This window comes from Garra rufa, chromosome 14, assembly GCF_049309525.1.
Source record: "Garra rufa chromosome 14, GarRuf1.0, whole genome shotgun sequence".
Taxonomy (NCBI): Eukaryota; Metazoa; Chordata; class Actinopteri; order Cypriniformes; family Cyprinidae; genus Garra; species Garra rufa.
In genome coordinates this window covers 14,174,748-14,187,756 of record NC_133374.1, presented here as the reverse complement: position 1 = coordinate 14,187,756, position 13,009 = coordinate 14,174,748, and the positions used below count along the sequence as shown (strand labels likewise).

Here is a 13,009-nt window from a genome sequence, read left to right as displayed (position 1 = left end):
GGAGTAATGATGCTGAACATTTAGCTTTGGTCACAGGAATAAATTACATTTTAAAATAGATTCAAATAGAAAACAGTTATTTTAAATAGAAAAAATATTTCAAAATTGTACTGTTTTTGCTGTACTTTGTATCAAATAAATGCAGGCTTGGTGAGCAGAAGAGAGAAAAATCTTACTGTTCAAAAACTTTTGACTTGTAGTGTACTTTTTTTCTTCTGAAAGAAATGCATTTTATTTAGGAGCAATGCATTAAGTTAATCAAAAGTGAGAGTAACAACATTTATGTTATAAAATAATTATAAATATTATTCTATTAAAAATTTCTCTTAAAAAATATTACCATTTACACAAAAACATGCAGCACAACTGTTTTTAACACTGAAAATAATTAAGAAATGTTTTTTGAGCAGCAAATCAGCATCTTAGAATGATTTCTGGAGGATCATGTGACACTAAAGACTGGATAATGATACAAAAAATTCAGCTTTGCCATCACAGGAATAAATTACATTTTAATAATACATTAAAACAGAAAATAGCTTTAGCCATCAGTTATGTCCATGACACATATCCATGTGAATATCTGTCTGCTCAGAGACTGAACAGATTTCCTCCATCAACTAACAACATGTTATTATTCAATATCACTGAATGTCCATACAGAATCGGTTTATCTTCCACAAACAACTGGAATGTGAAATCCCATGATACCCAAAACATAACAGTGTTTCTGTTATTGCGAGAGTCATATGTCAGTCTGTCGATTTGCATGAATGTGTGTTTGTGTGAGCACATGGTTTTGTTTGCTGTTTCAGCGTCCATGTGCTTCCTCGTCTGTCATTATTTTCCGTCTCTGACCCACAGCTGATTCCCCATTGTCAGTTTTAGGATAAGAGTGTGAGGACCAGTTGTTTACTGAAAGTATGACTTTTATATTCCATGTTGTAACACAAACCACGTGTCAGACACTTCCTCTTAGACAGCTGGAGAAACACTAACTGTAACAATACTGAACATAAATTAAACATTTGTCCATGTAACATCAAATGAAAGACAGATCACATTTCATTTTCAACTCATGTGCATTACATTTAACTTTTTTTATATACTTATGCAATGTAGAAATGGTATTTGTTTTATTTTATTATCATTTAATATTTTTTATTTCATAACTAATCATGTATTATTTATTTAATTCTTTATTAATCATCAAATTATTTTGTGATATTATTATAAATATTAATTCAATGTGACTGTGAAAATAAGAGTTTTTTGCGCATCTTAAATTGTTTGGAAAGACATTTCAAACAGACTGTAAAATTCTGTCTCTCACAGCCTCGTTTGTACTCTTGCCAAATTAAATACAGTCTGTATCTCACATTAGCGCAGTCTGACGAAGGAACACACAGCTGCCGCGGGAAGACAGGAAAACTGCACACTCATCTCTCTCACATCCTGGGATAAGAAGCCTCCCAATTCCCTCATGACTAACCTGTAACGTCAGATGTTCTGTACTTCTTGTGTAATCTTTCATTTCCAGCTTGTGGAAAAGCAGCTGAATGCGGCGCCCCAGAGCTGCGGCGTTTCACTCGCTCATATTCTGTTCTCTTTATCCTCCCTAAAGCTGTTTACTCAGACTTTAATAAAAAACACATTTGAAATACTATCTATCAGAGCGCTGCACCTTTCATTTCTGTCTCTTCACAGGAGGAAGGGAAAAAGGGAAGTCTCTAAATGGCACTTCCTAAAAATCCTCCCAGTTCCTTCCTATGTGTTTACCACAAGAGAGAGAGAGAGAGAGAGAGAGAGAGAGAGAGAGAGAGAGAGAGAGAGAGAGAGAGAGAGAGAGAGAGAGAGAGAGAGAGAGAGAGAGAGATTACCTAGCTAGCCATTCGGATGAATAGAAAGATGAGAAGATTTGTGTCATTCGTTCCAAAAAGGCAGCTGTCCTTATTATTACAGCAGAGAGAAAACCCTAGGGAAATACTATATACCGACAGCATTGTTTATCTGCACACGTCTGCAGCAACACATTCACTAATAGAATTATGCAAATCAGGCAACGGATGGCCAAAAAAGCAGCAGACCTCTTGATTTTGCCATACTTTGTTGGGCAACACAGGCTCATGAAAAATGGCTGCCTCTATATACACTCACCGGCCACTTTATTAGGTACACCTGTCCAACTGCTCATTAACGCAAATTTCTAATCAGCCAATCAAATGGCAGCAACTCAATGCATTTAGGCATGTAGACTTGGTCAAGACGATCTGCTGCAGTTCAAACCGAGCATCAGAATGGAGAAGAAAAGTGATTTAAGTGACTTTGAATGTGGCATGGTTGTTGGTGCCAGACGGGCTGGTCTGAGTATTTCAGAAACTGCTGATCTACTGGGATTTGCACGCACAACCATCTCTAGGGTTTACAGAGAATGGTACGAAAAAGAGAAAATATCCAGTGAGCGGCAGTTCTGTGGGCGCAAATGCCTTGTTGATGCCAGAGGTCAGAGGAGAATGGCCAGACCGGTTCGAGCTGATAGAAAGGCAACAGTAAGTCAAATAACCACTCGTTACAACCGAGGTATGCGGAAGAGCATCTCTGAACGCACAACACATCAAACCTTGGATGGGCTACAGCAGCAGAAGACCACACCGAGTGCCACTCCTGTCAGCTAAGAACAGGAAACTGAGGCTACAATTCGCACAGGCTCACCAAAATTGGACAATAGAAGATTGGAAAAACGTTGCCTGGTGTGTCTCAATTTCTGCTGCGACATTCGGATGGTAGGGTCAGAATTTACGTCAACAACATGAAAGCATGGATCCATCCTGCCTTGTATCAACGGTTCAGGCCGGTGGTGGTGGTGAAATGGTGTGGGGATATTTTCTTGGCACACTTTGGGCCCAGTAGTACCAACTGAGCATCGTGTCAACGCCACAGCCTACCTGAGTACTGTTGCTGACCATGTCCATCCCTTTATGACCACAGTGTACCCATCTTCTGACGGCTACTTCAAGCAGGATAACGCGCCATGTCATAAAGCGTGAATCATCTCAGACTGGTTTCTTGAACATGACAATGAGTTCACTGTATTTAAATGGCCTCCAAAGTCACCAGATCTCAATCCAATAGAGCACCTTTGAGATGTGGTGGAACGGGATGCAGCAACTGCGTGATGCTATCATGTCAATATGGACCAAAATCTCTGAGGAATATTTCCAGTACCTTGTTGAATCTATGCCACGAAGGATTAAGGCAGTTCTGAAGGCAAAAGGGGGTCCAACCCAGTACTAGTAAGGTGTACCTAATAAAGTGGCCGGTGAGTGTACATTTCTGCAACACCGTCATTGCAGGTTTGGCGGCAGTTTCAAAGTGAAATGCCCAGAGAGTGGTGCTAAAAACACATGGTTCAATATGTGACCGTGGCACGTTTTTATTACGTATTGCCGTGTTTTATTACGCTGCTTGAGGAGGAGGAGGAGGAGGTGAAGTGAGGCCATGTATGGTGACCCATACTAGGAATTTGTGCTCTGCATTAAACCCATCCAAGTGCACACACACAGTAGTGAACACACACCGCGAACACACACCCGGAGCAGTGGGCACCACCTACAATCCCTGCCGGACCTGAGACTCGAACCTGCAACCTTTGGGTTACAAGTCCGACTCTCTAACCATTAGGCCACGGCTGCCCCCAGGTACGTATTGAGGTATGTATTGCGGCTGTTCATAATTCTAATATCCAGGGAGTGTCGCGAAAGTTAATGAGTTAATGCTCTATCATGTTGGAAATAACCCCTTTCACCAAAGCCAACCCTAAACCTACCTAATAGTGTTAACAAATCCAAAAGTGATATAAAAATGCATTTGTTGATGCAGCTGTGCTATTTTAACTTCCTTATGTAATTTGAGCTATTTTGTCAGCTGTTTTGTTTGCGTATTTTCACCCAAGTTTTCAACCCAAGTGCAACAACATATCGTGTGAGTTACCGAGAAAACCTAATGAATTAGAAAACTAAGCTGTATATGTGAAGACAACAAAAGTATGCATTTACAGATCGTGCAGGATGTTAAAATAGTTTAAAGGAGATCTCCTGTTCACTTCCAGAACAAAAATTTACAGATAATTTACATGTACAATGAAAACATTTAAGGATTTCTCTCCATATAGTGGACTTCTATGGTGCCCCCAAGTTTGAACTTCCAAAATGCAGCTTCAAAGGGCTCTAAATGAGCTCGACCGAGGAAGAAGGGTCTTATCTAGCGAAACGATCGGTTGTTTTCTTAGAAATTTGACAATTATATTCTTTTTAACCTCAAATGCTTGTCTTGTCTTGCTCTGCATCTACTCTCGTGTATTCCGGGTCAAGACAGTTAGGGTAGGTCGAAAAACTCCCATCTGATTTTCTTCTCCAACTTCAAAATCATCCTTCATCGTTGTTTTACCTTTTTGTGAAGGGTGTTTGATCTTCTTTGCATGTTCACTTTGTAAACACTGGATCGGTACTTCTGCAGCAATGTAGAAGGTTTTTGAAGTTGGAGAAAATGAGATGAAAGTCGACCTACCCTAACTGTCTTGACCCGGAATACACCGAGTACGTGCAGATCTAGGCAAGACGAGCATTTGATGTTAGAAACTATATAAATTGTCCATTTTTTTTTTTTTTACAAAACAACTGATTGTTTTGCTAGATAAGACTCTTCTTAATTGGCTGGGATTGTTTAGAGCCCTTTGAAGCTGCATTTAAACTGCATTTTGGAGGTTCAAACTCAGGGGCACCATAGAAGTCCACTATATGGAAATAATTCCTGTAATGTTTTCCTAAGAATTAAAAAGAAAGAAATTAACATTTTGGATGACAAGGGGGTGATTAATTCATCTGTCATTTTTTGTTCTGGAAGCGGACTTCTCCTTTAAGTCATAACATAATATTCTGCAAGTAATTTTGTGAAAATAAGGCTTTATCAATTAAAACTCTGTACCTGTAAATCATACTTTGTCTGTATAGGAATAACACCTTTTTTCTGCCTCTAGTGTTAATTTCAACTGGATACTGCAGTGATATAGGTGGGTTTTTTTTCAGTTTTGCAGAAATGTATATAAAGGCATGTATTTCCAATGAGCCTGGGCATTTGTTGGGACTATACAGCATCACTGAACTGTGATCCAGACACCTGAACCAACATTTGACTCTTCTCCATCCTTTGATCATCATTTGGTGAATAAAGGGGTCATTCAGATGAAATACTTTTCTGCTTTTAAAAATGCTTCTTGAGATGTGAAAATCTGAACCTCTTTTAACTGAAGTTCCACATTTTTAGAAGCCGTGTCATGTGTAAGACACTCTAAAAGATGCTAGAAGCGAGCACAACGATCAAAAATGTTTTCAAACTTCTTGGCTCCAAGGCCCCAAACTGTCCACAGAAATATTCAAAAGACCCATTACTTTTCCAGTTGTTCATACACTGGAAATGATTAAGAATAAGGATTTTAATAACATCATTTACTCACAAATTCTACCTAATAAAAATATTGCAAAGCTTGGCATTTTAAACTTTTCAAGCTTACTAAATGACAACAAACTCTTTTTCATATATGCAGATTATCAAAGAAAAAAGAACACCTGCTGAACTGATTTTTAGTTGGTATAGCTTATTGCAATGCTTGTTTTGTTTACTTTAAATATTTTAGGGCATCTCAAGACCTTCTTGAAAGTTCACTGAAGCCTTCTATTGGGCCCCAGACCCCTGATTGAGAACCACTGCTCTAGTGCATATTTACTGTGCATAGAAAACCAATGAAAAAGCAGTGTCATTCAAGAACACGATCTGTGTGAACAGCCCCTAATGCTACCATGATCAGTAAAAAATGCACACAAACATTACTTTTCAATAAAAGTAATGTGTGTTTAAGCTTCCATCCATAATAACCGGACTAATTTGCGAATGAGTGACAGAAGAAGCAAAACCAAAAATGTTTGTTTTAGGATGAATGTGAGAAGTGTATGAAAGAAGCGAAGAAATTGTTGAATAAAGTTATTTTTGTTTTCTTTGCGCACAAAAAGTATTCCTGTAGCTTCATAAAATTATGGTTTAACCACTAAATAGTCACATATTTTCACTATGTCCTTACTACCTTTCTGAGCCTTAAACGTGTCAGTTGCATTGCTGTCTATGCAGGGTCAGAAAGCTCTGGGATTTCATCAAAAATATCTTAATTTGTGTTCTGAAGATGAACAAAGGTCTTACGGGTTTGGGACAACATGAGGCTGAATAATTAATGATAGAATTTTCATTTTGGGGTGGACTATTGCTTTAAATTCAAACAGTTCCAAAACTGCAAAATCAGGGTTGGAGAAATGGAACAAGGGATCAACACATCAACCAACATTGTTTTTTCTGGATGAAGCTGACATCAAAATAGGTTGTTGGGCAATTTGCAAACATATAAATTGGCCTCGCTTTTTATGTGCTAATTGCCATACGCACACACAAAACACTCAAATGAGTATCTATGGTCATGAAAAACACACCAGACAGGGTTGTGGATTTTCTCAAGCAGAGCTCATTGTTTGGTTTCCTGCATGCTCTAGCCAAGCCCAGTAACCAAGAAACACCAGCGCAGCCCCCTCACTCTCCCGCCCCACCCCCTTCACCAGCAGCTCAACGCTGACATCACAGCAGCCCTTCCCTCTTTTTTGACCGCGTCTCACCGTCTCTCCTTCTCTTGTCATGCTCTCTAAATTCTCATGCTTACTCTAAAGCTCAGCAGAAAGACTTCAGCTTTATTATGTCAGGCCTTTGTCTGTGTGTCATTAGAGTCCATGTCCTCTGGGCCATGCCTTAAAAATAGGACTGTAAATGTTGCTTTTTGTTTAGAGATTTTTGAATGACATATTGAGACTTAAAGGAACACTCCACTTTTTTTGGAAATAGGCTCATTCTCCAACTCCCCCCGAGTTAATAAGCAGATTTTTACCGTTTTGAAATCCATTCAGCCGTTCTCCTGTTCTGGCGATATCACTTTTAGCATAGCTTAGCATAGATCATTGAATCCTATTAGACCAATAGCATCGCGTTAAAAAATAACCAACCAGTTTCCATATTTGTTGTATTTAAAACTTGACTCTTCTGTAGTTATATCGTGTACTAAGACTGGTGGAAATGCAAAGCTGCGAGTTTCTAGGCTGATAAGATTAGGAACTACACTTCCATTCCGGCGTAATAGTCAAGGAAGTTTGCTGCCATAACATGGCTGAAGCAGGCGGAGTAATATCAGAAATGAGTTCCCAGCTAGTTTAGCATTTGCACATGTGCTGCGTGGTATTACCGCTCCTGCTTCGGCCATATTACAGCAGCAAACTTCCTTGACTATTACGCCGGAATGGGAGTGTAGTTCCTAATCTTATCAGCCTAGAAAATTGAAGCTTTGCATTTCCACCGGTCTTAGTTCACGATATAACTACAGAAGAGTCAAGTTTTAAATAGGACAAATTTCGAAACTCATTGGTCATTTTTGAACGTGATGCTATTGGTCTAATAGGATTCAATGATCTATGCTAAGCTATGCTAAAAGTGATATCGCCAGAACAGGAGAACGGCTGAATGGATTTCAAAACGGTAAAACTCAACTTACTAACTCGGGGGGAGTTGGAGAATGAGCCTATTTCCAAAAAAAGTGGAGTGTTCCTTTAAGCTTAAATGGATAGTTCACCCAAAAATGACAGTTCTGTCATTAATTACTCACCTTGTTATCTTCGTAAAACAAATTAAGATATATTTGATTAAATTCAAGCACTTTCTGACCCTGCATAGACAGCAAGTTCAAGGCCCAGAAAGATAGTAAAGACATCAATAAAATAGTCCATGTGACATTAGATATCAAGATATCTTAATTTGATGTTTTGAAGATGAACATGAGGGTAAGTAATTAATGATAGAATTTTCATTTTTGGATGAATTATTCCTTTAAAACTAAAGTTTGGACATTTTAACTAGTGACCTTGTTTTGTGTTTCAAATGCCATCTTGTCACACTATATGGGGTAAGTTGTCACTGTGCAGTATGCAATATTAAGCACATGCAATATTAATAAACTTTCTGTTTTAAGTTTTAACATGGCTTAGCATGTGAAATATAAACTTGTGGCCACAAGCCATATTATGTGATACTCTCATCCAATCTTTCTCACATTGTGCTAATGAGCTTAATGACCCCCCGTAGCCAAAACCGCCATGAACAGTCTGGATCAGATACACGCGACCTCTGAAAACACACTCTGTGTATTTTCACACCCACTCAAAATCTGGTCCTGCGGAAAAATGTTTACTCATGGTGAACAAATTAACGAGGTCATTTTTCTGTGTTTAATGTGATGCTTAATATTTTCATAATAAAGTTAATATTTTATTATTAATCACTGATTTTGCCAATAAAGGTGAATATTGTGAATTTTCAACAGCCATTACTCAGTCTTCAGTGTCACACGGACCTTCAGAAATCATTCTAATATGCTGATTTGCTGCTCAAGAAACATTCTTTTTTATCAATGTTGAAAACAACTGTGCTGTATATCACACAATGTACCTTAACATCAAACTACGCAAGTATGTCTTTAGATGTCCCAGATAGCTGCAGAATAATGAGGACCAACATAGTGAAAACCGCAGTATTGCAAGAGCTGCTCTGGAGTACTTTCTACAGCAGACAGTACTGGCTTCACTCTGCATTGATTTATGGTTTCCTGCTCAACGGATATCATTTATAGTGTGCATTCTGTGGAAGCATAAATATTCAACAGCAACTACAAGTGGTACCCATTGTGTAGTACTCAACATCTGAACATTGCTTAGGATAAAAACAGCCATGTGGATAAAAAAAAAGTACTGTATAAATACACTACCAGTCAAAAGTTTTTGAACAGTAAGATTTGTAATGTTTTTATTAAAGAAGTCTCTTCTGCTCACCAACCCTGCATTTATTTGATACAAAGTACAGAAAAAAATGAAATATTTTTACCATTTAAAATAACTGTTTTCTATTTGAATATATTTTAAAATGTAATTTATTCCTGTGATTTCACAGCTGAATTTTTAGCATCATTACTCCGGTCACATTATCCTTCGGAAATCATTCTAATATTCTCATTTGCTGCTTAAAAAAACACTTATTTATTATTATGTTGGAAACTGCTGTGGAGAATTTTTTCTGGTTTCTTTGATGAATAGAAAGTTCAGAAGAACAGCATTTATCTTTTTTTGTAATATTATAAATGTCTTTAGCATCACATTTGATCAATTCAAAGCACCCTTGCTAAATAAAAGCATTCATTTCTATAATCCAAGCTTTTGAATAGTAGTGTATAATGTTACAAAAGCTTTTTATTTCAGATGCATGCTGATCTTTGGATCTTTCTATTTATCAAATAATCCTGAAGAAAAAAAAAAGTACTCAACTGTTTTAAATATTGATAATAGTGATAATATTAAAAAAATGCAAATCAGCATATTAGAATGATTTCTGAAGGATTGGAGTAATGATGCTGAATAAATTACATTTTAAAATATATTCAAATAGAAAACAGTTATTTTTAATGGTAAAAACATTTCACAATATTACTGCTTTTGCTATATTTTGGATAAAATAAATGCAGGTGAGCAGAAGAGACTAAAAAACTATCAAAATCTTACTGTTCAAAAAGTTATGTATAATGCATGCTATTATTACAAATATTCATAATACAATACAGGTCCATATGCTGAAACAGAATATTAATATACAGTAATACAGTCTTTGGGGTTGTATTATGCACAAGGTTTTAAGAGCCTTTAACATATTTCTTTCTAATGCCCCATTCTAAGACCTTTTCTCAGCAGGGATGGCGTTTAATCGGATTGTAACAGAGGCTTACATTCAGAAAAAAAATGCAGTCTGGGTCTAATCTGCCTGGGACAGAGACCGCCGGCCCCCCCTGCCACCAACAGCTCACCAAAATAATAAGCTGCCTGTTTAGGACAATAGAGCTGAGCAGAGAGTCTGCATCATTTCCATAAATTCCACTTTCTTGTAATTAATCAACATTAGCAAAACAGCTCAGGAAGACAGCATGTGGCTCTTTCCATTACCTGTGTCTAATTGCAGGATATTGCATGCAGCAAGCAATAAGTAATTTAACCACAGGCCTGAAGAAAACAATTAAGACCCTTGACGTCAGGTCACCAGAGTGAAGTCTCAGTACAGATATCTGCATGCTCAGACTTTTAAGAAATCTATGAAATCTACAGACCACAAGGAAGCAGCTGCACAGAAATATAACTAGGCTGATCTTGCATGCTGAGAGTTGCGTAAGCGGTATTTACAGTGTTGTGTCTGGGGAGATGCCATGAGTCACAGAACACTAACAGAGTGATGCATCCGCGCTTCTTTATCCTTATATGTCAGGTTTCAACTGCAGACGTGGGCTGGACAGGCTGGAAAGAAAGAGTTTATTTCCTGACGCTGCATCCACATCCGGTCTGTCTATCCATGAATAATGAACTAATACAAAAGACAGCTTTTAAAATGGCTTGCAGACACTGAGGATTTGTAATAGTATATTTCACAGTTGGACTTTGCACTATATGTGCAATGATCTCAGTGTTATTGTTCTGTCTATAAATCTCTAAGGTCAAAGTTCAAAGCGTTGTGTTTAACATTTGAGTGTGTAATTTCACTACTTAAAGGGATAGTTCAATAGTTTCTGTATACAGTACAAATGGAGGATGTTTAAAGAATCTTTAAACAGTTTTCTTGCATATACAGTTTATGGCGACCACATCTGTCAAGCTCCAAAAAGTACAAACACAGAATTGAAGTGGTCTATAAGACTAATGCGTTATATATTCTGATAATTTAAGAACTGTTTGATGCTAAAGGGTTAGTTTACTTTGTTTTCTTTACACACAAAGTATTCTCGTAGCTTCATAAAATTAAGCTTGAACCACTGGACTATATTATCGATGTCCTTACTACCCTTCTAGGCCTTGAACATTGAAGTACCGTTGTTGTCAGGGTCTCAAAGCTCTCGGGTTTCATCAAAAATATCTTAATTTGTGTTCTGAAGATGAAGGAAGGTCTTACAGGTCTTTAATTATTTGTTGATCCGGTTCACAAATTGGACTGAAAAATTAATTCAGAAATCAATTGGACCATTAAGTCAGTGATTTGAATTCAAGAACCAGACCAGGGCTGTTTTTCCCAAAAGCAGCGTAATCCTACATGGATCATTGAAACAATTGGCGCCAATGGTGTTTGCAATCTATTACAATGCTTTTGGGAAATGCAGCCCAGTCTGATTCATCAATGAATCTTTCAGTCTGATTTGTGTACAGAATCAACAGTTCAGTGAAAAGAAGCAACTCAAATAAATGATTTGTTCACAAATCTAACTAGTCCAGTTCGAGTTCAATTCACCAACAGGGTTTGTACAGATATTGTAAAATAAAATCCCAGGATTTTCAAGCACTACTTTTTTGATTTTCAAAGACTTCAATCAGAGATCTCACTTATCAACACAATATCTTCTCTTTCAAAAAAAAAAAAAAAGAAAAGAAAAATAGCTAAATAAAAATATAACAAATTAAAAATTGTACTACCATTTTCTTAAGGGATGTGTATTTGTGTATTTTTTTTTCTTTTTGTTTTGTTTTTATAACTGTACTGCCTTAATGTTTTTACTACTGTTTAAGGAAAAAAATCTGGAAAAAGATTTGCGAAATGGCTCTGAAATCCTGATCTGAAACAAATGATTCACCATAAGTGCTCTGAAGTCCAGAACTGAATCAATTGATTTGTGTTCCACGCTCCGAATTCGCAAACTATTATCTATTATCTGTTTCACACATCACTATGTGCTTTAAAAAAAAATTTTTTTATTTGATCTGGTTTTTGCTAGTGAATCGCTTGAAATGAATGATCGAAGTCATTCATAATTCAATTGATTCGGTTCATCTGTTCCTCCTTTTTTCATCTTGGACATTGTCAGTACTACTACTGACTTAGCTCACTAGTTTTATTTAACTGTACTGCCTTAATGGTTTGATGTTTATTACCGTTTAAGAAAAAAATCTAAAAAAAACAAACGATTCACCATAAGTGCTCTGAAGTCCCGAACTGAATCAATTGATCTGTTTTTTGCAAGTATATTGAAACGATAGTGAAATGAATGATCGAAGTCATGAGTTTGAATCAATCAGAGCGTTTCCAGCGTATAGGACTGATATTAATTGATCCGGTTCATCTGTTTCTCTTTTCACATCTTCAGCCATATTTACACGACATTGTCAGTACTGCTACTAGATTAGCTCACTAGTTTTATTTAACCTGTACTGCCTTAATCCCACGCTTCGAAGCTCTGATCTGAATAATGATTCACGAACCATCATTTCAGATCAGGACTTTGAGCATGCATCGTGAATCATTTGAACTTCAAATTGCATATCGCGAATCATTTGATGTGAATCATTCAATTTAGGAAATTATTCACAAACCCATTCCGATCTAAATCAAATGATTTGCGAAACGTGCTTCGAAGTCCCGATCGGAATCAAATGATTTGCGAAACGTGCTTCGAAGTCCCGATCGGAATCAAATGATTTGTGATTTGCAAAGTTCCAATCTGAATCAAATGATTCACGAAATGCGATTTGAAGTCACAATCAAAGACAAATGATTTGCAAATTCCCTCCAAAGTCCTGATCTAGCCAAAATGAAATGGTTTGCGATCCACACTCCGAAGTCTGGATCTGAATTTCAATGAATAAATTGGATCTAAAATAAATGCTTATTTTAATTTTATCTGGTTTTTGCTAGTGAATCACTTGAAACAAAAGTTGAAGTCACAAGTTTGAATCAATCGGAGCGGTTTCAGCGTAAATGACTCAATTGACTATTTTCGTGTCTTCAGCCATGTTTACATTGTTGACATTGTCAGAACTGCTACTGGCTTAGCATGCTAGTTTTATGACACTAA

The 13,009-nt window shown here is 37.1% G+C and overlaps 2 protein-coding genes across 2 annotated transcripts in view; one reads left to right on the top strand and one right to left on the bottom strand.

Moving 5' to 3' along the window:
• The window catches only part of b3glcta (beta 3-glucosyltransferase a), a 397,462-nt gene that overhangs the window by 123,062 nt on the left and 261,391 nt on the right, over positions 1-13,009 (top strand). The gene's annotated exons all lie outside the window — the stretch shown is intronic.
• trim3a (tripartite motif containing 3a) overlaps positions 1-13,009 on the bottom strand; it is a 42,199-nt gene that overhangs the window by 20,751 nt on the left and 8,439 nt on the right. The window lies entirely within an intron of this gene.